This window comes from Neovison vison, chromosome X (assembly GCF_020171115.1).
Source record: "Neovison vison isolate M4711 chromosome X, ASM_NN_V1, whole genome shotgun sequence".
Classification (NCBI taxonomy): Eukaryota; Metazoa; Chordata; class Mammalia; order Carnivora; family Mustelidae; genus Neogale; species Neogale vison.
The window spans coordinates 42963778-42989747 of record NC_058105.1 but is presented as its reverse complement, the minus strand read 5'-3'; the positions used below and the strand labels follow the sequence as shown (position 1 = coordinate 42989747).

The 25970-nt window shown below is 36.8% G+C and overlaps 1 protein-coding gene and 1 non-coding gene across 2 annotated transcripts in view; both read left to right on the top strand.

Moving 5' to 3' along the window:
- The window catches only part of IL1RAPL2 (interleukin 1 receptor accessory protein like 2), a 1343934-nt gene that overhangs the window by 109366 nt on the left and 1208598 nt on the right, over nt 1-25970 (top strand). The gene's annotated exons all lie outside the window — the stretch shown is intronic.
- LOC122897762 lies at nt 5451-5584 on the top strand. Its single transcript, XR_006382609.1, has one exon. It is a non-coding gene; the product is annotated as a U4 spliceosomal RNA (small nuclear RNA).

Here is a 25970-nt window from a genome sequence, read left to right as displayed (position 1 = left end):
CTCTCTTGCTGTCTCTCTGTGTGTGTCAAATAAATAAATAAAATCTTTTAAAAAATACTTACTACCTTGCCCTTTACAGAAAAAATCTGCTGTCCCCTACTGTTGGGCTTACAGTGAGCATCCTTAACTTTATAAAGCTTATTTAGAGTTTATATTGTACCACTACATATTTTACACATGAACCATCATATTTGTCACTTTCCTTTTCTTGCTTATCACTTCATGATTTATACTTCTCCCTTCCTACTTATACATTGTATTTCAGGGACGCCTGGGTGGCTCAGTTGGTTAAGCAGCTGCCTTCGGCTCAGGTCATGATCCCAGAGTCCTGGGATCGAGTCCCACATTGGGCTCCTTGCTTGGCAGGGAGCCTGCTTCTCCCTTTGCCTTTGCCTGCCATTCTGTCTGCCTATGCTTGCTCTCTCTCCCTCTCTCTCTCTCTAATAAATACATCGTATTTCATACCCACACTTACTACTTCTCATACAGAAATGTAATAACTTTACAATGGTATAATTCTATTTATGCAATCCTTCATCCTTCATGGCATTGTTGTCATGTATTTTACTTCTACGTATATTATAAACACTTTCTTGAACTGTAATTAATTGCTTTAAATAGTTTTAATTTTCTAAGTAATTATGATAGATGAAAAACATTTTATACATTTCTCTATTTCTTCTACATTTCTTATTTCCTTTGGTCATTCCTTTTCAGTTTGTTGGACATTTTTTACCTTTTGTCATAGCACAAGTATGTTGGAGAGAATCCAACTTTTGTTCATATAAAAATGTATTTGTTTAACCTCATTTTTGAGGGTTATTTGCTCCAGATATAGAATGGTATGCTGAAAGTTTCATTATTTAGAGATGCCAGTCCATTGTTTTCCAGTCTCTATAGCTTCTGATGAGAAGCCAAGTGAACAATCTTACCATTGTTCCTTTGCATGTAATGTCTTTTTTTTTTTTTCCAGCTGCTTTTAAGACTTTCTCTTTCTCTTTGGTCTTCAGAGCTTTGACTATCATATGTTTACTTGTCTTCTTTGTGTTATCATTTTTGGTATAGCCTAAACTCTAGAATTTTTAAAGTTTCTCATCAAAGTTGAGAAATGTTTATTATTTTTAGGTATTTTCTGCCTCATTCTTAATCTCCTCTCCTTCTGAAACACCTATTACCAGAATGCTTGACTGTTTTATAATTATTCCTCAGGTTCTGAGATTCTATTCATATTATTTAAATTATTTTTTCTATGTTGTTCAGATTGGAAAAATTTTATTGACAGTCTTCAATATCACTGATTCTTTATTCTACTATCTGCTAAAACCCATCCAGTGAAATTTTTATTTCAATTATTATACTTTTCAGTTTTAAAAATTTCCCTTTGCATCCTTTTATAGGTTCCATTTCTCTGTTGATACTTATCATCTGGTAACTCATTGAGGCCATATGTTTCTTTATGTCTTTGAGAATATTTCATTTAATTCCTTGGACATATTTATTATAGCTGCCTTAAAGTCTTTGCTAAATCCAATGTCTGGGCCATCTCAAACTTTTTTTCAAAGTTTTTATATTTAATGTGGATTACATTTTTTCCATGTCAAGTTATTTTTTTATTGAGTGCTAGAAATTGCTGATAATACATTATAGGGATACTAGATTCTGTTATGTCCCTCTAAAGGGTATTGTGATCTAGCAGTAATCCAGTTACTAATCTTGAACTTTTGGTGTTTAGTTTTATCCTTTGTTAGAATATATCTGTGGAAAACCCAGAGTAAGTCTCAATCACCTTTAACTTAGTGGGATTTGACCTCTAACCTTTTTCTCCCTTGTGGATCTTGTCAGAGCTTGATTTTAGGCTTAATTAGGGAGAATCTAGAGTAGGCTTTATTTTATGACATAGTTGTTTCTTATAAAGCAGAACCTTTCTGTAGTCTTAGCTGAATGGCCAGATGTTAACAAACTGTTGCTTAGTACTCTTTGTACTCTAATATTACTGCTCTGTCATTAACTGTGTAATGAATGATCACTTTTTGATGATAAACCTTTGGCAGTCTTGCCCTATGCTTGGTTCAATTCAGTCTTCAGCCAGGGTCTCATAGAGAACCCCTATACAGATTTCTTGGGCTTCCCTTTATGGACCTCTTCTTTAAGTGAAGGTTCCAGCCATTTTAACTGCTCTGATCTCTGTAACTTCAGCTCAGCAGGATAGCTAGGCTCTGTTAGGATTCTCATTCACTGTGACATAGTTGGTGAATTGTCTTCAAGTGGAAAGCTGGGTTGGCTGTGGGGCTCACTGCATGAGTTTCCTTTTTTTCTGAGATCACAGTCTTGTACCACCTGTAAACAGTTGCTTCATATATTTTGTCCACTTTTATCATTGCTTTTTGTGGGAGAGCTAGTCTGGTTCCTGTTATTTCATATAGCCTGAAGTGAAAATTTTCTTGCTACATTTTGATACCCCATCATTCTTTTAGCTCTTCCTTGCTTTCTGTTATAAAGATGCCCCAGGCTTACCTTCATACTTTCTCTGTACCAGCACTAGAAGTAGCCATTTTTACTGATTTCTTTTGGTGGAAAAAGATATTTAGAAACAATTTCTTAAAAATGTGATTTAATGGGGCACCTGGGTGACTCAGTTGGTTAAATGTCTGCCTTCTGCTCAGGTCAAAATCTCTGTGTCCTGGGATCAAGCCCTGGTGCGCTTCCTGCTCAGCGGGAGGGGAGTCTGCTTCTCCCTCTCATCTGCCCCTCCCTCTTGTGATTTCTTTTTCTCTTGTTCTCTCTTTAAAATAAACAATATCTTTAAAATTTTGATTTAATTTGGATACTTTTGATTAAAATGTAACATGACAGGGTTCTTCACCTTTACTCATTCCATATTTTATCTTCTTTTCCTATGTGTAAAACTCATCTCATTAACATCAATATACATACTTAATTATTTTATCCTATAATTCATGCAAAATAGTTTCAGAACTACTATACCAAAACTACTGTTAACAACAAACTTACTAAAAAGTACATGATATTCTACAATTCTTTTTGTCCTTCAAACTAATCCAACTAAATCTGTATAGTGAGAGTGTTGTGTTCAAAATTTACTTGAATTAATTAATTTTCTCTGTGGTTATGTTATTATTAATTCAACAGACAAGTTAATTTGTGTCTGTACTTGATTTACTTTTTTATACTTTTTGGTTAAATTTTATTTTCAAAAGCATCAAACATTTATATAATTGAAATTTCAAAATTATTGAAAGAGAAATTAATCAAAGAAATCTTGTTTGCTTGTTTCAAACCATGACAGACTATAGACTCCAGTAAACAAACTGAGGGTTTTAGAGAGGAGGGTAGTGGGGGGATGGGTTAGCCCAGTGATGGATATTAAAGAGGGCACATATTGCGTGGAGCACTGGGTGTGATATAAAACAATGAATCATGGAACACTACATCAAAAACTAATGATGTATTGTATGGTGACTAACATTTAAAAAAGAAATCTTGTTTGCATACCCTTTTCTAACACCTGGTCTCACATATCCACTGTTTATAATCAATTTCTTTAGTTTCTGGTGTTTCCTCTTTTCACAAATCAATATGTGCATTTTGTTTCCCCTTGTTTCATACTTGAAATGTAGCAAAATGTACCCATCTATTTCTTTTCTTTGCTTCTTGTTTTTTCCACTTACTGTATCTTAGAAATGAAGTAGGATTGTTTTGATTTTTTTCTTACTATCATAATATATTATGTTTAATAAAAGTTCAAACATCAAAATAGAAAACTCTCTTATGATTTCATTTCCAGTGATAACCCTTTGCATTTCATATAGGTTCTTCCAGATAGTTTCTTTGGGTGGATAGATAGATAGACAGATAGGCATATATAACCTAAGTCATGTAATTTTCAAACTTAGAATCATGCTGCATATAGTATTTTCCAACTTGATTTGTCACTTAACGTGATTTATACAATAACCTCAGATACTTGGCAATACCTCTGTAACTCAAACTTTTAAATATGGTCCAGTTTTCCATTGTATGGATTTATTATAAATTTAAACCTGTGCTTTATTTATAGAAGTTATTATTTTATCTTTAGGTTTTAGGGTTTTTTGTAGGATAGATCTCTAGAAGTGGAAATATTGCACAAAATTTTTATTTCCTGGGTGGCTCAGTGGGTTAAGCCGCTGCCTTCGGCTCAGGTCATGATCTCGGGGTCCTGGGATCGAGTCCCGCGTCGGGCTCTCTGCTCTGCGGGGAGCCTGCTTCCTCCTCTCTCTCTCTGCCTGCCTCTCTGCCTACTTGTGATCCATCTCTCTGTCAAATAAATAAATAAAATCTTTAAAAAAAAAATAAAATCTTAAAAGATGTTGACAAATTGCCTGCCATTGTCACTGTGCCAAATCTATAGTTCCATGAACAGAATATCAGAGTTCCTCTCTCATTATACATTTACTAACTATAATTGTCAACTAAAGAATTTTTGTCAATCTAAATCCAAATGAGAAAAATCTCATTGTTTATTAAAACCCCCATCTTGGTTATATGTGTATTTTCCTTAGAAGTGTGTGTGTGTGAGAGAGAGAGAGAGAGAGAAAGAGAGAGAGAGAGAGAAGAAGAAAGTGAGAGGGAGGGAGAGAGAGATTGAGATTAAAATTAGCAGCAGAGCAATCCATATGGTTAGATCTCTGACCATCCTATTAAGTTGGGCAACAAAGGATGGTGAAGGAACAGGACAAAATGTGACTTAAGACCTAAATTCATTATTTGGGTTGTTGTACAACATCAGCAAGATCTGATATGGTTAAAATACTGAAGTCCTCAATGATACTGGTCCTCTTTAAATGAAAATGTGTGGATAATTAAGCTAATTAAAATATTTAATGAATTTAAGTGCTGAAAAGTCTGAAAACAGTTCCATGTGGGGATCTTATCCAGCTCTGTAGTTTCATCCAAATACAGAAGTTACCAAGCTTGGTATCATGTTGGATTTGTTACTGTTCATAAGGGGGAAGAATGAGAGAGAAGTAAGAATAAATTGAGCATTCTATTAATTTTGATTTTGGGATTTAGCCCATCCACAAGAACAGCCAAGAATTGCAGTGAATGGGCTTTTTTCTACTCTGTTGTTTTGGAATGAAAGGATAGTGTATCTTCCAGAGTGGAGAGAAGATTTGAATGGCTGTAATTTCTGCTAGGTTAGTTTCTATCATAACGCAGCTCATGTAGGCATGTCAGGCTAAAGTGCATCCCTTGTGGCTCGGTTGACTTCTACAGGTGTAATTTGCCTTAGACGAAATATGTATTCTGTAAAAGTACACCATTACTAACTATTGTAGTTTGGTCCCTGGGGAAAGCTGGCATCCAGAGATTTCTTAAATTATGTATGAAACCCTTAGTCCGTTAGAGGAATACTGAATAGGCAGGTTTAAACTTTTGTTCATATTTTGATTCTTGCCCTTGTGGCAGTATCGTAGCCAATGAGGTTTATCCGAGGCGCGATTATTGCTAATTGATTCTTGCCCTTTTTTTTGCTTCCATATATTTATATGTAACTATCACAGAGAAGAACACTTTGTGAGGATTGTACCAGAACTGTTCTGTCTAAAAGAAATGTCTTGAAATTCAGTGACCCTCCCCCAGGCTAAGAAAAGTCAAGCCCTGCTTCTTCCTGTGGGTGTGACTTAGGAGACTTGTAGGTGTGTTCTCCCTAAATGATTAGAGACAAGAACACATGGTTCTAAGAGACACCCATTAAACCCTTGAGATGAATGATGTATTTTGGCATCACTGGTGTGTGGAGAAATGAGACAGTGACTGAAACTAAATTCTGCTAAGGAATGTCATAGAAACATGGAATTTATTAAATTGCCAAACATGCAAGCTGACTGTAAAAAGAAAAAAATATTGTCCTAAACACCTGAGGTAATCAGAAATGGATAAGGCATGCTCTTTGTCCCCCATGGAATTCAGTAAATCATAGGAGAAGGGAGAAACTAACATGCATTGAGTGCAGTTATGTGCCAGGCACTTTACATACATTGTTTCCTCATACAGAAACACTGAGGTAGTAGGTCCCACTCTTGTCTTGTTTTACAGATGGTGTAACTGAGGCTTAGAGTGGCTAACTGACCACTTTTATATAGCGAGTAAAGGAAAAAAACAGGATTTATACCCAAATTAATCTGGCTCCAGAGTCCTTCTCTTAAATTCCCTGCCATACTGCTCCTTTGTGTAGGCATCATTGTTCTCGTATTACAGATGAGAAACCTGAAACTAATGGAGGATAAGTTTATCTGAGATCCCCAACTATTAAATGGCTAATCCAGGTTTTGGACCACGAACTGATTCCAAAATTCATGCTCTTTCACTATACCATGGATATGTCTTATTTATAACTCTTATAAAGATATAAAATAATAAGTCATAAAAGAGGAACAGGTATGGTTTAGATGAAAAATAAATTATTTCCAGATGAGAATGAGGGTAATTAGGGAAGGCTTCATGGGAGAGGTGTCATTTGAAATTGACTATGAAGACTTGGCAGGGGGATAGTGATGGGGGTGATATTCTTAGCAGAGGGAAAAGCAAGAGCAGATGTATGGATGCTTAAAGTTCAGGCTATTTTTGAGTACTAAGTAGCCCAGATTGGCTGGAGAATAGTATAAGATTCAACTAGTTGAGGAGACATATTTGGACAGAAAGAAGGAGCTGGACAGATGGTGTCTTGAATATATATCCAGTTTTAAAATTTATAGGAAATATATTGAGTCTAGAAAGGAAATATGGATTAAATTGCTTCAAATTGGAAAACAAGGGGCAAGGTTGAGGGGACATTCTAGTCTTGGGCTTCTAGTGTTTCTGTTCACACACTTTCCATTTGTTATAATAAGGCTCAATCAGAGCTTTATTTTCAATATGAAAATATCTTTTGAATAAAAGAGATTACCGAGTAAGGCATAATCCTCAATTATAAAGCAAAATTAAGTTTGTGTTCTTCAATCTTCAGCCTCAGGGAATTAATGATTAAAAAATGAGTCTGAAACCAATAATACATTATATGTCAATTAAAAAAAATAAAACAAAATAAAAAAGCGTACACAACATTATATGTTAATAATATCTCAATAAACCTGAACCTCCTCTAAGATAAAATAAAATAAAATAAAATTTAAATTAAATTTAAAAAGTAAAGGAATTTGTTTCTGGTCTTAGTATTACCAGCAGGTGGCACTGTAATACATTCCTTCTATAGTTGTGAAGTAGCATTTTACCATCATGTGGCTATCTTGAGTCTGACAGGAGAAGGAATAACAGCGTTTATAGTTTCTGTGCTGGTGACTGGGCTGATCTTTGCACACATGCATTAAGCACCCCCTCGAGAATTCTCCAGTTTGTGAGAGCTACTCTGCTTAGATGATTGTAGAACCACCTCTGAATCTTTCCATTTTTCCCAAAGAAGGTGACACTGAGGCCTAATGCTAGTTGTTCACCAAGCAATTCCACAGGGAGGCTCAAGGCAGAAAAAAGTTACAGATTTTGGCAGATTTTACTTTTGGTACTTCCCCTAGCCACTCTGCTTTAACATCCTTGCTTCTTTCTTGGGCATTTAGCCATTGCTAAGGCTGAACATTATTCAAAAGATCTACAGTTTTCTTGACCTGTCTCTCCCTCTTCCCTTTAGGAGGAACTGTTCCATTCTTTAATAGGTGACAACTAGTTCATCTTTAAACCAATCCAGGTTGGTACTTTGTGACACTACTGAGCATTTGATGTTGTTAGACATGCTTTCCATTTTGACACTCTCTTCTTCTCTTGCTCAAGTGATATCATTTTATCTTGGATACATCCATGTCTTTTTAGTCACCATCTTTACTTCATTTTCTCCTGACTGTCCTTAAAAAGTTGTTTTCCCCCACATTTTCTCCTGAATGCTCCTTCTATTTTTCCTGAGTTTTCATTCCTTTGATATTAACTATTCACTGTCAGTCTTTCTCAACCCTGATTATGTATTAAAATCACCTGGGAAGCTTTTAAAAGATACTCTTTCACAAGTCTCATCACCCAGAGATACTGATTTATTTAGGGCAGAGTGAGGCCTAGACCTTAGTAGGTTTTCATTTTACTTTGAGGTGATTCTAAGGTATGGTGACAAGGGAGACCCCCTGCTCTTTTGAAGCATCTAGATCTAGCAGTCCTGTCTTTATGTATCATCTGAGATACATGAAGTATTTTTCTGTTAGACATCTTCATTTGGCTATCCCATAGGTACTTTAAACTTATTCAAAACCGAACTTTTAATCTCCTTCCTTCAAATTCTACCCTTCCTCTTGTGTATTGTATCTTGGTTAAAACAACTCATTCTTTTTAAGCCAGAATATATCGTGTGATCTCCAAATCTTTCATAATTTTCCATATCTAGCAATCACCAAGTTCTACTAATTCTACTTCTAAAATATCTTCCAAATCCACCCCACTCCTCTTCATCCTACCTGCTGTTGACCCCCTCCAACCTTTAATCGTTTCTTTCCTAAAGATTGCACAACCCTTCCACCTGGTCTTCCTACATTCAGCTCCCAGTCCCTTCTATGCTCTCACCCATTTTTATTTGTATTTATTTTTTTTATTTTTTTAAAAGATTTTGTTTATTTATCTGACAGACAGAGATCACAAGTAGGCAGAGAGGCAGGCAGAGAGAGGGGGGAAGCAGGCTCCCTGCTGACCAGAGAGCCCGATGTGGGGCTTGATCCCAGGACCCTGGCATGACCCAAGCCGAAGACAGAGGCTTTAACCCACTGAGCCACCCAGGCGCCCCTCTCACCCATTTTTAAAAATAATACTTGCAGGTGGGGTTTTTACTAGTTTACTTTTAATTGTAGATGTGATTATGCCTTTTTCCTATGAAATAAAAGTCCTTTGACTCCCTACTACATACAAGATAGTTTCAATGCCTTGTGGTGTACAATCTGTGATATATGAGATCCTTCTTACTTTACTTCTTAATTCATTTATTCATTCAATAATTAAACAGGCCACATGCCCCTCCACACACAAGTCATTCTGGGTTATTCATTATCAAAAACAAAACAAAACAAAATTGTTCACTCTCTCAGCTCTGAACATTTGATGTTATGCTTTTCCTCACTTATAAATCTCTTCCCACTTTCTTTGCCTTTTGATAATCCTACTCATCTTTGAAGACACATTTTTTTTTGCAAGTTTAAATCAATATTTTTTTCCAATTTATTTATTTTCAGAAAAACATTATTCATTATTTTTTCACCACACCCAGTGCTCCATGCAAGCCGTGCCCTCTATAATACCCACCACCTGGTACCCCAACCTCCCACCCCCCCGCCACTTCAAACCCCTCAGACGGTTTTTCAGAGTCCATAGTCTCTCATGGTTCACCTCACATTTTTTAAAGATTTTATTTATTTATTTGACAGACAGAGATCACAAATAGGTGGTGGGGTAGAACAGGCTCCCCTCTGAGCAGAGAACCCAAAAGCAGGACTTGATCCCAGGACTCTGAGATTATGACCTGAGCCAAAGGCAGATGCTTTAACACACTGAGCCACCCAGACACCCCTGAAAACCCATTTCAAATGTCATTTACTCTGTGAAGCTTTCCCTGGATTGTCCCAGCCCACCCAAGTCTTCCAGGCAGAATTAATTTTGCCTCTTCTGCACTCTGTAGCATTTTGTTTATACCTCTATATTGGAACTGGTCATAATGTGATTTAGTTATTTGTATGTCTATCTTTTCCACTACACATTTGAACTTTTTTTAAAAAAGGGTTTTATTTATTTATTTGACAGAGAGAGACACAGTGAGAGAGTGAACACAAGCAGTGGGAATGGGAGAGGGAGAATCCGGTTTCCCATGGAGTAGGGAGCCTGTTGTGGAACTGGATCCCAGGACCCTGGGATCATGACCTGAGCTGAAGGCAGATACTTAATAACTGAGCCACCCAGGCAGCCCACATGTGAACTCTGTAAAAGCAAGAACTGTGTTTTTGAATTCTCTATACTGGAAGACTGCCTTGCACATAGTGGTTTATCTACAAATGTTTGTTAGATGACTGAATAAATGCTTATGAATTGCTGGCACACTAGCAAGCTTGAGGAGCAGAATGATTGAGATAGGAAGTCACTGAACCATCTTGAATTACCAAGGATTCCACCTCTCACAGGTGGGGGTTGTGGCCAGAGCACAGCCTGCCTACCCTCAGGTTCTGCTGTTTGGTGAGGAGAATTTACCAGCGCTGTCGGAGCCCTCTGCAGCTCCATCCTCTTCTGTAGAGTCCACATCTGCATAGACTTTATAGTCTATAATCTTTCAATGTATAAACACCACCCACTTCAGTTTAATCTGGTGACCACCTATTTGTGACTCACATGGTGTGAGCTAAGGACAGAGCTTTGGAGAGCAGAATCTGGAGAGGGCTAGCCAATTGTTTTATATTTCTTAAGAGAAAATGCCATCCATGGGGCCAGGAATTATGAAGAGCCTTAAAAAAGCTGCTGTGTAAATGAAGAGCCAAAGCGTGTTTCTGCAATATAAGCCATGAGATCCTATGTTTAAATTTATGTTTTTGCTGCAAAATAATAGACAAAACCACAGTAATGGCAGAGCTGAGAATGAGCAGGTTTTAAACCCTGTAGTGTAAATACTTCTGGAAGTGTTTTTTCCTCCTTATCCAGTACACCCAGTGGAATGACAATTATAAAGGAACTAGTTCCCCAATTGTCAAGAGAGTAGGGGGGCCTGATTTTATCAGCACACTCCTATATCTGTCAGGTCTAAGTTAGACTTTTATTGAGCCTCTGCATTTCATCCTCCTTTTTTATTTTTGTTCAAAACAAAGTCTTCTAGCTCTTTGAGCTCTTCCTCAATCACTCTCTAATTTCTCCTTTGATATCAGAACCTGGACCTCTTGTACTTCTTTTCATTTTATCTAATCCCTAGGTGTCGTTCTTAAATCCTTTGTGTTTCACGTAACTGCTGCTTGGTCAAAGCTGATGCTACTGATTTTAGCTTGCTTTTTAATTAGAATTAATTCTGTTTTCTTAAAGAGCTGACCAATTAGTGAGTAGCTATCTAAAATTTAATCTTGAGTTTAAGAAATCTATCTTAGATCCTGATTACAATTTGAATGCCATAAAAATGAAAACTGTATAGCAAAGGGGCTTTTAGGACATGCATTTTTTTAAATCCACTACCCAGTCATATGCCTTTGCCTCTTGCTTTTCCAGTTTGCTCCTTTTGATTGTGGAGCAGAGCCCCTGAATGGTACAAAAATGTAGTTCACAAACTCATCCTGTTGATTAGAAAAAGTGAACAGGAAACATGTCATTTATGGTGAATGTCATGATTAGGAAATTAGGACAAAACATCTTTAGAGGCTTTGACAATTTTTTGCCAAAACATTTGTTTTTCAGTCTGAAGAGGGCTTTTCCATCTCCTTTAAAAGCTTAAACTCTAACTTTGGTGTTTTCAGGCCCAGGATATTAGGTTTACCTCTCTCACATATAAGAACAGGGAAAAGAATGAGCAGCTCCATGTTCTGGGTAATCTCACCTTTCTCCTTTCTAATGTGGTTTTGGGATTTTTATTTTTGTACTTTTATTCCCTGAATTATAAGATGGGCCTTGTCAAACCCCCTGACTTCTTACAAGTTTTATTAGAAGGGACTTATATCATCAGTCTTCTTAGATGTCCCCTCTTGCATTTAGTTGGTGCCTTTTTTGTTGTTCTTGATTAAGAGCTTTGTCTGCCATTTTCACATTCTTGATTATTTGTACTGCTTTGAATGTCCATTTGGGAAGTCGATCAGATTTTTTTTTTTCTTTTGAGAAACTGGAAGATGGATCTTTTGCATTACTTTGCATAAATTTAACATGTTGATTTTATATAAACCCATAGGTTATAAGTTAATTTACATAAACCTGGCTTTTAGGAAGATAAAGACCTTGTCAAAGAAAATGAAATAAATCAAGACAGTTGAACCCAAGTATTTTCAAGCTATCAGAAAATGGGGTGGACAAAGCTGTAAGGTAGAAACTTCTTATAATTATACTGTACTCACAAAATCTTCCTATAGTAGGGAACAAGAGAGGTTATCTAATCCAGGCTCTCATGGGAATAGGAATCCTTTCTGGAGCCCACCACATAGGTGATCATCTATTTAACAGCTATACTTTCAGAACCAAGTGTCTAGTAAAGTAGCCTCCTCAATTTTGGAAAGACTTTAACTGTGAGGAAGCCAAAATCTTTCCTTTTGTAAGCTTCCACTAATGGATCCTAGCTCTGCCTCCTAGAGTCTCATGGAATCAGTCTAATTTAGTGGATCTTAATTTAGAATACATGGACAGGGTTTAAGTAAGTTCACAAACCCTCCGAAACTGTATGTAAAATTGTGTGTGTGTAGATGTGTGTGAATGTATGCATGTATCTATAGCTTTCATTAAATTTCTGAAAGGGGCATATGGTCCTCAAAATTATTTGTAACAACCAGGGCTAGCTTCCTAAGTCCGCAACTTGTGTAGCTGCACGTGACTCCACATTTACAAGGGACCCATACTTGGTTTAATGCTTTGCTGTTGACATCTTGAAATTCTTATTAATTTTTAACTGTGACTTTGAATTTTCATTTTATACTCGGGCCCTCAAATTATGGAGGAGCTATCTAATAATCTGAAGCTCAAACAAATCACTAAAAATTCCTAGAATATGAGATTTGGGGAAGTTCTACTTTCAGAGAGCCTTATATATTCCTTCCATTTAGCTTCTGTCCTGCTTGTATTTCCAAACAGTTTATCTTCTTAATTAGGAATGAAATGAGAGCAATCTCTGCTTCCTCTTTAAGCTCTTTTCAGTTTCTTGCCTGTCCTATTCCAAGGACTTAAAAAAAAAGATTTTATTTATTTATTTGACAGAGATAGATACAGCAAGAGAGGGAACACAAGCATGGGAAGTGGGAGAGGGAGAAGCAGGATTCCTGCTGAGCAGAGAGCCCTATGTGGGGCTTGATCCCAGGACCCTGGCCCCATGACCTGAGCCAAAGGCAGATGCTTAATAACTGAGCCACCCAGGCATCCCTATTCCAAGGACTTTTAACCTAAAATTCATTGTCATTTTGGAACTTATCATTTATCTATGTAATATTTCAAACCTTGAAAGGAACTTAAGTGCAAAGGCAGTTTAAGTCTAACTGGAGAAAATTAACAACTTTCATTAAAACTAGGAGAGTTCTTTTTCTCCTTGGATATCTGGAATTGGAGCACAGTGAGTTCGGTCAGAGCAAACAAAAACTATTCTTAAAGAGTTCAGATGTATCCAATTTAATTTTATTAAGTTCTATCTTATCTTGTTCTATATGAAAAGCTTTTAAATTTATCTTTTTCTTTTTTGATTCATCAGCGACTTTCCCCCTCACATATAATACTCCCTTAATAAATTTAATATAGTGGGGCGCCTGGGTGGCTCAGAGGGTTAAGCCTCTGCCTTCCACTCAGGTCATGATCTCAGGGTCCTGAGATCAAGCCCCACATTTGGCTCTCTGCTCAGCGGGGATCCTGCTTCCCCCTCTCTCTCCGCCTGACTCTCTGCCTACTTGTGATCTCTCTCTGTCAAATAAATAAATAAAATCTTTTAAAAAAATAAGATAAATTTAATATAGCATATCATATATTCTCATACCAAATTATATATCTAATTTATAATATCAAACTTAGAAACACTTAATTTAAAATTTTAATTGCATATTTTGTTTAGCCATATTATTAAAATAAAGTTCATAACACATCAGTAATTTTATTACACCAAGTACAGTAAGCACAGGCCCCCCTTCATGTTCACTAGGCAAATATGCTATTGTTCCTTGGTGACCTTGGCTTTTGTTGTGAAGAAAGGAAGAACACTACACCCTGGAATATGTGAATGTGATCTGAGACAAATCTATATTGGTCAGCTGAAGGTAGGTCTAGTCTTTTAAAGGTGATGAAAGGGGAAAAAATGGGTTCTGGGATGAAATACTAAAAGAACTATGTTTTACCTTGGAATAAAGAAGTCTAAAGATTGAATGAGCTGGAAGAAATGAGATATCTTTGATGAAGAGGAGTTATCTTCTGTATTCAAAGAGGTATTGATGATTTAAGATTTAGGTTACATTTGAAGAAACTTTCTTTTAAATTTAGAGAATCATGTTCTGTGTAGGTTAGAGGTTTATTTCTCTAAGACAGATTTTCCTTCAAATTCTAAGTTTCCACCTTTGGGCTTAGGACCCTGCTTCTGTGCTACACCAAGACTGCATGGGTTTTTCTGCTGATTTGCCTTTCATCTTGTATTTTTCATCCCCATTATTAATTATGTGTTGGTCATATGTCCCTCCTGGGGAAGAATGAATAGAAGAAAAGAGGTCTCTTGGTAAGTAACCAGAATGACCATCCTTAAATATCAAGGCAGGTATTGTCATTTTCAACTTTGTCATCTGTGAGGCTATATAGTTATTTCAATTTTGTTGTCATTACCCACAACATTTTTTTCATATATTATTTGAAAATTCCCTTCAGAACTCATGGCATGACTACAGTTTTGACCTAACCTTTGAGAGTAATTTGCTTCTTTAAAATAGTTAACATATATTTGCATCTACATCAAGCTATCTTACTGTTTAGATCAATGAAGTAGCTCATTTTCAGTAAAAATCATGTTATAATTGTAAAGCAATAAACTGGGTATGGAGACACAATTAAAAGGAAAAAACTTAAAAATTATAATAGGGCTTAAAATAGTGTTAGTGGGTAAAATAGAAGGTTCGTCACTACTTCAGTGACTAAAGGAAAATACTCATTCAGAATTTAAATTCAATTGTTTTGTTTTTCATATTGTTTCTTGTTTTGGATTCAAAATAGTCTCATTATTATATTACACATATATAGTCAATTAACAAAATAGAGTCATGGAATCATGGGATGTTAGCTCTTGAAATCCCTAGAGATCCTTTTGTCTAGTGCCCTCACTCCTGCCTTTTTCATTCTCATATTCATATTTCAGCTAAACTCTCATTCAGTGAAGACTATCATTGGACTGTCAGTGGACAACCAAAAATCACTTTGTTTCCCTAGTGCCTGGTCAGGGCTTAAGAACTAGTAGGTACTTAATAAATAGTCATTGGATTAATGAATATATGAATATATTTCGGGGTTTGGAAGATCCTATGAGACATTACAGTGTCTTACAGTTATTATCATGTTAATAGTTATTCAAACCTATGGAGCAGGGGAAGGAAGGTAATCTGGTTATTTGTGCATTCTTATTGGTATTCCAGTTAAGTGAGAATTTTCTAAAATAAATACATATTTGCCCTCTCCTCAGATATTTAGTTTTTTAAGACTGTCTTTGTAGTGTGAGCTAAATTCAAATGTGACTTCTTGCACTTATAGCTGCTAATTGCCAAGTGCCATGTGGAATTGTTTGGCCTAGTATTGCTTCTGTAAGGAGCTAGCTATGATCTGCTAAGAAGAGATCAGGATGATGGAAAAGAAATATTCTGCTGGATATCTAGCTTTCACTTGGTGTGCGCTTCAGTCTTTGAGCTTTGTACTTCCCATATGCTGGCCCAGTACATAGTCCTTCCCACTTTCCTCCTTTCCCAGCATAGCTATACCCATGGGACAGAAACCTGACTTGTTTGGATTCTAGTCCTGGCAGTGTTACAATCTATGAGCCTATGGTTAAGTCATTTTTTTTCTCTCTCTGGGCCTTAGTATTCTCATCGAAAAAAATAATGAGGGTCTTGGGCTAGGTCCAAATTCTTCTCAAATTGTGTTCTGTGAATCCCTAGAGATTCATTGGAAATGCCTCAGGGTCTAATACAGGGTTCACACAGAGGCAGAATGAGGGCCACTCTGGGTTCAACCACCCTACTCCAACCACAGTGTCCCCACTCTTATTTGTTTGATATGCTGTACTTCCTTGAAAGATTTGTTTGAAAAATATATTCATTGACATGAGAGTGCATGGTAGCTGTAGTTGAGTTGTTAAGGTAGTCAAAATGATTCTATCTACAGCTTCACAGTTTAGTATTATTGGCTTTTGCTGTTGCTGGTTGAATTGACTACGCAACAACCTGATCAACTTCTGTAAGGGACTACCTAGTTTGCCACCTGGCTGCCTCTACTTGGATCAATGCAGCAGTAGCTTTAGATTAAGGAATGAAAATTATGCACATGGTAGGAGAAGAGGCTATTTTTCCTTCTTGTGGAGATTGTGGTAGGGGATAAAGAGTTCTGGGGAGGACTGTATGGAGTTCTGTTAACATACCCTCCTTCTCCCACCTCTATCCCAAGGCCTAGAGCTGGACTTCCTGTAAATGATTGCGTGCCTATATACTGAAAGCTAAATTGATCAAAGTAACAGAGTCACCCCCAGAGTGTACATTTTATCATTTTATTAACGCTCATCTTTTCAAACCCAATCAATCCTTCAGTATCGGAAGTATGATTAGTGCTCTTAACAGGCTGACAGGAAGACATATGGTACTCTAGAGATAGACCAGGAAAGGGAAAAATACATTGTGATCTGAAATGCGCTTTTTATTTTCTGGTACTCACTGATCTGTGGTTCAAAATGTGATGGGTTTTTCAGTGAAAATGACCTGCTTTTTTTCTTAGATTTTATTACTATTTAGCAGTGACTATGTGTAGCAATTTCATTTGCCCAGTGGTTTAGGGGTCATGTGAATGGTCACTGCTCTCATTCTAGCTTCACAGATGAGAAGCCAGAGGTACAAGGAGGAACTAGTGAGCTGGCCCAGGGTCACATGGTAAATCAATGGCAGAGGTGAAGTTTACCAGCATCAAATTTCCACAGGCCCACACATATATCCCACCACTGGTTCCAATCTCCTACTGCAAGAATACTGTACAATACTAATAAAACCTTCCATTGAGCTAGTTGGAGGCCTTTACTAGAAAATGCAAGGTATGACTGGAGCTTTGCCCTGATCTTTAGGGTCATTTGAAGATCTTCTGTGGTTTGACCTTACAGGAACAAAGCAGCAAATGCTTCAGGATTCTTGTTGAAACTTGCAGGAGGGGATGATTAGCAGTACAGGTGTTGTGACGTTGTTCATTTATAAAGCGTCAAAAGTTAGGGGTCTAGACATGGCAGAGAACTCACCAAAAATTGCTTTATTTTACTTTGTTTTAATGAAATGCAACTTGGGTTGCCTATAGGGATGGATTGCATTTAAAGGTCACCTGACAGTACAGCTTCCTCACTCTGATATTCCCAAAAAGTGAGGGCAGCACTGTTTTTGGAGTTATGGATTCTCACTTTTGGCAACCAAAATTGCTCCTATTTTCCTCTTCAGCTCAAAGATCAGCATTCTTTGGCTCAAAAACATTTAAAACCATTTTAAAGTGAATAGAATGAGAAAGAGGAAGGAAGGAAGGCAAATAATAACTGCTATGTGGAATTCAAGCTTTTAGGCTTATTTGTTAATAATTATGAATTTAAGGGGTACCTGGGTGACCCAGTGGGTTAAGCCTCTGCCTTCAGCTTGGGTCATGATCCCAGGGTCCTGGGATCAAGCCCCGCATCGGGCTCTCTGCTCAGTGGGGAGCCTGATTCCCCCACTCTCTCTGCCTGCCTCTCTGCCTTCTTGTGTTCTCTCTCTCTGTCAAACAAATAAATAAAGTATTAAAAAATTATGAATTTAATACTCGTTTTTCAGGCACACACAAGAGGTAAAAGAATATTCCTTTCTGATTCCTTTAGAATTGGAGTAACCTTGAATGTCCACTTAGACATGACCCCCAGTCTTCTGCTTTTTTTTTTCCCAATTTATTTATTTTCAGAAAAACAGTATTCATTATTTTTTCACCACACCCAGTGCTCCATGCAAGCTGTGCCCTCTATAATACCCACCACCTGGTACCCCAACCTCCCACCCCCCCGCCACTTCAAACCCCTCAGATTGTTTTTCAGAGTCCATAGTCTCTCATGGTTCACCTCCCCTTCCAATTTACCCCAAAGCACATACCCTCCCCAATGTCCAGTCTTCTGCTTTTAAGAAGGCTTCCAGGACTAATGGGGCAGTAGGAAATTATTACTGCTCTATTCAAGCTTAATTGTGAAAACTTGTTTTCTTTTTGCTGTAAGATATACTTTTATTCATTTGCACCTATGCAATAGGCATGCATTGTTTCTTTGTATCATAAGCACCTATGCAGCCAGATTAGGTAACTACTCAGGAAGAGGTATTAGAAAGAGGCCTTGCTCTGGAACCAAACCCATCTGGGTTTAAGTTCCATATATGCCATAGGTAACTACCAAATCACAAGTGCTTTATCTGTATAATAAAGTAATTTATTTAGAGTCACCATAAGAGAATTGGAGAAAACAAATGTAGAAAGAGCACCCATACAGGGCTTGGTACGTTATACTTGATACTCCGTCGATGGCAAGTTGTTTTACTGCTGCTGCTGCTGCTGTTGTATTCCTTAGATCAAAATTTGCTTAGTTAATTTAGACAAAATAAAAATGATAGCAGTCCTAAGGAAGGGCTTTTTGTTCTACTTTTCTAGACACAGAAAACATTTTATGTATGAGTTTAAAAGGTAGCACTAGGCAGTAGGTTTTATTATTTTTCTTATTTCACTGCTCTCCTTTCCATAACTAGTAGTTACCTGTTTTTTTTTTTTTAGTATTTAAGATGTCATGAGATAATGATGCTGTTTTGTAAAGATTATTTACATAATAATGTAAGATGTAACTGAGTATACACACACACACACACACAGGCCTTGTTTTTCACTCACCTGTTTTTTTTTTATTTTTAGTATTTAAGTATTTAAGATGTCATGAGACATCTTAAGATGTATTTAGTATTTAAGATGTCATGAGATAATGATGCCATTTTGTAAAAGATTACATAATAATGCAAGATGTAACTGAGCGTATATATAAACACTGGCCTTATTTTTCACTCTTGGCAAGTAGAGGCCTTTTTAAATTATTTTTTAAAGACTTATTTATTTATTTTAGAGAATGAAGGGGTGGTTAGGAGCAGAGAGAGAAAGAGAATTCTGAAGCCAACTCCCAGTTGAATGGGGAACCTGATGCAGGGCTTGCTCCCAGGACCCCAAGATCAGAACTTTAGGCAAAACCAAGAGTCAGCCATCCAACAGACTGAGCCATCCAGGCATCTCAGTGAGTAGAACCCTTTAAAGCATAACTTGAAAGCTTATTAAATTTTGTGTAGGAAGTTAGAAAATGCTTTAAAAGTAGGTAAGATAAGGCGCTTTTTTTTTGGCACCAAAAAAATTCCACCAATGGCATTCCACTTGGGGTGCTTGTGTGGCCCAGTCAGTTAAGCATCTGCCTTTGGCTCAGGTCATGATCCAGGGTCCTGGGATGGAGCTCTGCATCAGGCTCCCTGCTCAGCAGCAAGCCTGTTTCTCCCTCTCTCTCTGCCCTTCCCCCCAGCTTGCGCTCTCTCTGTCTCTCAAACGAATAAATAAAATAGTGAAAATAAAATAAAATAAAATAAACAGTGATCTAAAAGGAACTGGAAGTTTAGCTGAATATTTTAGAATTTGTTTGTTTGCTCTGAGATTTGAACACTCATGACCTATAGTTTTTGGGGAAGGGTAAAATCACTAGGTAGAAGGTCCATATAGCTAAGGGTCCTTGTTAGCTTTCTGAAAAAGGTACAGAAGATGTGGGCTGGTTTTCAAGTTTACCTCCCCCAAGCCTTTTAACTCTGACAGTTTCTCTGTTCATACTGAGGATGAAGCCCTCCTGGCTTACCTAAAACATATCCCCAGAGTTGCTGAATAGGCAAGGCAGAACTGAACAGTTGGGCCTATACTCTCCCAGTACAAAAACCAAAGTTCTCAAGGAGTTAGGGGAATTGATGCTTCTCAAATCTTGTTCTAACTGTTATGACTTGTCTCTGGAAGCAACAAAACTGATGATTCCAACAATAACTGTTAAAATTAACACTTATTCAGTATTTCACCATGTGCCAGATTTTGTGCTGATCACTCAATGCAGAAGATCTTTAATGCTTGTAACAACCCTATAGTAGGTGTTACATAGAACAAAGGATTCTGTGGCCAAAAAAATTTGAAAATACTGGGTAAAAAAATTAAGGGGGTTTCTTTATTGCAGGACTTCTCAGAACCTTCAATATGCTAATTAAGAACTAATTAAGAACTCCAGGAGGGACTTAGAGTAGGCTGCTGTCTCAAGTGTATCGGAGCATGAAAATTTTTTTTTTCAAAGAATACCTGAAAGAGATGAACACTCTTTGGGATGTGCTGTCCTATAGATTTCTTGTGGAATCCATGCTTACTACCCTTAAAAATTGGACCATGTTCGGTCTTTGCCCTGGCCTTTGTCTTGTCCCCAAGTAACCCATAATACTTAATCTTAAAATGACTTGTGAGTTTATATTTGTTCCCTGGAGAACTGGATCGATGCCCCTAATCTCTTTATGTCCAAGCCACCATCATCCATCACCAAGACTATTGTAGTAGATTTCTAACTGATCGCCAAATATCCCTTCTTTTTTTCCACATGTTACTTTATATAGAAATTTTATTATTTAAGAAAAGAATAGGAAGTAAATTGACCACTTTATAACAACTTTATTTGTACTGTTTGTCCTTTGATTTTTATACTATAAAAGACCACAGTGACTTCTCAATTATAAAACAAAGTTTGCCATAAAGTGTATTTACTAATTTTACTTCAGTGGTTAGAGATTAAAGCAGATTGCTTTTTCATTTAAAGCATCATTATACTATAACTACTTCTAGTGTTCTCATCATACAAAGTAGTTATTACCAGCTTCAAAAAAACTGTGAAATTTGTATAGTAGTACTGATGGATTCCATAATAAACACCAAGAAAAGTCAATATTCTACTGTTATTAGACCCATAGACTCAGACTCCATTAGACTGACATATGTCAGAACACAATTTTTTATTTCTTTCCAAATTATAAAAACTAAGTTTGTGACCATGGAGTTTAATAGTATCACTTCTCATTTTCCTCAAACCACTGTCCATGCTGCAGTAAGTGATCCTAAACAAACCCACAAACAAAAACAAAACTGCATTGCACTACCGCTTTACTGAAAACCTGTTATAACATCCATCATACTCAGAATACAACTCTAACACCTTATTGTGGCCTACAAATCTCTGTTCAACCTAAATCTTGCCAATATCTGCAGCCTCATTACTTACCATTCTCTCTTCCTCCCACCCAGCCCCAGGCAATCTCCGAGGCAGCTACACTGTCTGTTCTTCTGGTATTCCAAGCTAATTCCTCTTTAGGGCATATTCTATTTCTACTATCTGGAAAGACCTTTCACCTGTCTTGATACTCTTACTCACCCTTCATCTCTTTGCTTAAATGCTACTCTCTCAGAGGGAATGTCACTAACCACCCCTCAAAATTAAGGGCGTCCAGTTTTCCTGGGTTAAAACTGAAGAGGTTTCTGTACAGTAGAACTTTCAGAGCCTTTGATACAATAACATGTATTATTAACTTCAGGAGATGCATGAAATAGCCTGTTCTCTTCCTTCAGATCATTTATCACAATGTTTATTTGTCTAATGACTATCTTCCCACTGGACTCCGGACTTATGAGAACAAAGACCATGTCTGTACACTAGTGCTGCACCCCAGTACTTAATGAAGTGCCTGCCTCATGATAGGGATATCTGCTGAATGAAAGAAAAAATGAATATGATTCTTAGTGCCACTGGCATGCTATTTTATAGTTGGATTGCTATTGAATAATTTAATATTTTTTATATAATCTCTTCCTACTTAGGATTTTTCTTTCTTATTTGAACCAGATCAATTTTGAAGGGAAAGCTAGAATTAGAGTCAGCATTGATTGATAGCAATTGAGTGTTGGTTAGAACAATACCCGGCTTTTCAATGAACTCATGGCTTTCTCCCCATGATTCATTAGTCTTACAGTTAATTTAATTTGTTTTTTTTGTTTTTTCTTTTTCTTTCAATTTTTTGTCTGCTAAATTTTTTTAACTTTTACCCTTTCTTTTTTTAACGTTTTTAAACTAGTTTATCATATATATATATATATATATATATATATATATTCCTTTTTAATATTTTTTCTTTATTCATTTTGTTTTTTTAATTGTTTCTCTTTTTTTCTGAACTTCTTTTTATCCCCTTTCTCCCCCCCCCAACGATTTGGGGTCTCTTCTGATTTGGTTAAAGCATATTTTTCTGGGGTCTTTGCCACCCTTTTAGTATTTTACTTGCTCCTTCATATACTCTTATCTGGACAAAATGACAAGGTGGAAAAATTCAACACAAAAAAAAAGAAGAAAAGGCAATATCAAAGGCTAGGGACCTAATCAATACAGGCATTGGTAATATGTCAGATCTGGAGTTCAGAATGATGATTCTCAATGTTCTAGCCAGGCTCGAAAAAGGCATGGAAGATATTAGAGAAACCCTCTCAGGAGATATAAAAGCACTTTCTGGAGAAATAAAAGAACTAAAATCTAACCAAGTTGAAATCAAAAAAGCTATTAATGAGGTGCAATAAAAAATGGAGGCACTCACTGCTAGGATAAATGAGGCAGAAGAAAGAATTAGTGATATAGAAGACCAAATGATAGAGAACAAAGAAGCTGAACAAAATAGGGACAAACAGCTACCAGACCACAAGGGGAGAATTCGAGAGAAAAGTGACATCATAAGATGAAACAACATTAGAATAATTGGGATTCCAGAAGAGAAGAAAGAAAGAGGGGAGCAGAAGGTATATTGGAGAGAATTTCCCTAATATGGCAAAGGGAATGAGCATCAAAATCCAGGAGGTGCAGAGAACCCCCCCCCCCAAAATCAACAAGAATAGGTCCACACCCTGTCACCTAATAGTAAAATTTACAAGTCTTAGTGACAAAGAGAAAATCCTGAAAGGAGCCCGGGAAAAGAAGTCTATAACATACAATGGTAAAACTATTAGATTGGCAGCAGACTTATCCACAGAGACCTGGCAGGCCAGAAGGAACTGGCATGATATATTCAGAGCACTAAACAAGAAAAACATGCAGCCAAGAATACTATATCCAGCTAGGCTATCATTGAAAATAGAAGGAGAGATTAAAAGCTTCCAGGACAAACAAAAATGGAAAGAATTTGCAAACACCAAACCAGCTCTACAGGAAATATTGAAAGAGGTCCTCTAAGCAAAGAGAGAGCCTAAAAATAGTAGATCATAAAAGAACAGAGACAATATACAGTAACAGTCACCCTACAGGCAATACAATGGCACTAAATTCATATCTCTCAATAGTTACCCTGAATGTTAATGGGCTAAATGCCCCAATCAAAAGACACAGGGTATCAGAATGGATAAAAAAAACAAAACCCATCTATATGTTTCTACAAGAAACTCATTTCAGACCCAAAGACACATCCAGATTTAAAGTGAGGGGGTGGAAAACAATTTACCATGCTAATAGACATCAGAAGAAAGCTGGGATGGCAATTCTTATATCAGATCAATTAGATTTTAAGCCAAAGACTATAATAAGAGATGAGGAAGGACACTATATCATACTCAAAGGGTCTGTCCAACAAGAAGTTCTAACAGTTTTAAATATCTATGCCCCCAACGTGGGAACAGCCAACTATATAAACCAATTAATAACAAAATCAAAGAAACACATCAACAATAATACAAAAATAGTAGGATACTGTAGCACTCCTCTCACCAAAATGGACAGATCATCCAACAAAAGATCAAAAAGGAAATAAAGGCCTTAAAGGACACGCTGGACCAGATGGACATCACAGATATATTCAGAACATTTCATCCCAAAGCAACAGAATACACATTCTTCTCTGGTGCACATGGAACATTCTCCAGAATCGATCACATCCTGGGTCCTAAATCAGGTCTCAACCACTATCAAAAGATTGGGATCATTCCCTGCATATTTTCAGACCACAATGCTCTGAAGCTAGAACTCAACCACAAGAGGAAATTTGGAAAGAACCCAAATACATGGAGACTAAACAGCATCCTTCTAAAGAATGAATAGGTCAACCAGGAAATGAAAGAAGAATTGAAAAAATTCATGGAAACAAATGATAATGAAAACACAACAGTTCAAAATCTGTGGGACACAGCAAAGGCAGTCCTGAGAGGAAAATATATAGCTGTACAAGCCTTTCTCAAGAAACAAGAAAGGTCTCAAGTATACAACCTAACCCTACACTTAACGGAGTTGGACAAAGAACAAGAAAGAAACCCTATACCCAGCAGGAGAAGAAAAATAATAAAGATCAGAGCAGAAATCAATGAAATAGAAACCAAAAAAACAATAGAACAAATCAACAAAACTAGGAGCTGGTTCTTTGAAAGAATTAATAAAATGATTAAACCCTGGCCAGACTTATCCAAAAGAAAAGAGAAAGAACCCAAATCAATAAAATCATGAATGAAAGTGGAGAGATCACAACTAACACCAAAGAAATACAAACAGTTTTAAGAACATACTATGAGCAACTCTACACAAACAAATTTGACAATCTGAAAGAAATGAATGCATTTCTAGAGACATATAAACGACCACAACTGAACCAGGAAGAAATAGAAAACCCGAACAGACCCATAACAAGTAAGAAGATTCAAACAGTCATCAAAAATCTCCAAACAAACAAAAGCCCAGACGTGTTCCCAGGGGAATTCTACCAAATGTTTAAGGAAGAGCTAATTCCTATTCTTCTGAAACTTTTCCAAAAAACAGAAATGGAAGGAAACTTCCAAACTCATTTTATGAGGCCAGCATCACCTTGATCCCAAAACCAGACAAGGATCACATCAAAATAGAGAACGACAGACCAATATCCTTGATGAACACAGATGCGAAAATTCTCACCAAAATACTAGCCAATAGGATTCAACAGTACATTAAAAGGATTATCCACCACGACCAAGTGGGATTTATTCCAGGGCGGCAAGGTTTGTTCAACATCCGCAAATCAATCAACGTGATACAACACATTAATAAAAGAAAGAACAAGAACCATATGATACTCTCAATAGATGCTGAAAAAGCATTTGACAAAGTACAGCATCCCTTCCTGATCAAAACTCTTCAAAGTGTAGGGATAGAGGGCACATACCTAATATAATCAAAGCCATCTATGAAAAACTCCCCACAAATATCATTCTCAATGGAGAAAAAGTGAAAGATTTTCCACTAAGGTCAGGAACACGGCAGGGATGTCCGTTATCACCACTGCTATTCAACATAGTACTAGAAGTCCTAGCCTCAGCAATCAGACAACAAAAGGAAATTAAAAGCATCCAAATCAGCAAAGAAGAAGTCAAACTATCACTCTTCGCAGATGATATGATACTATATGTGGAGAACCCAAAAGACTCCACTCCAAAACTGCTAGAACTTGTACAGGAATTCAGTAAAGTGTCAGAATATAAAATCAATGCACAGAAATCAGTTGCATTTCTCTACACCAACAATAAGGCAGAAGAAAGAGAAATTAAGGAGTCAATCTCATTTCCAATTGCACCCAAAACTATAAGATACCTAGGAATAGACCTAACCAAAGAGGCAAAGAATCTATATTCAGAAAACTATAAGGTACTCATGAAAGAAATTGAGGAAGACACAAAGAAATGGAAAAATGTTCCATGCTTCTGGATTGGAAGAACAAATATTGTGAAAATGTCTATGCTACCTAAAGCAATCTACACATTTAGTGCAATTCCTATCAAAATACCATCCTTTTTTTTTTTCAAAGAAATGGAACGAATAATCCTAAAAGTTATATTGAACCAGAAAAGACCTCGAATAGCCAAAGGAATATTGAAAAAAAAAGCTCAAGTTGGTGACATAACAATTCCGGACCTCAAGCTCTATTACAAAGCTG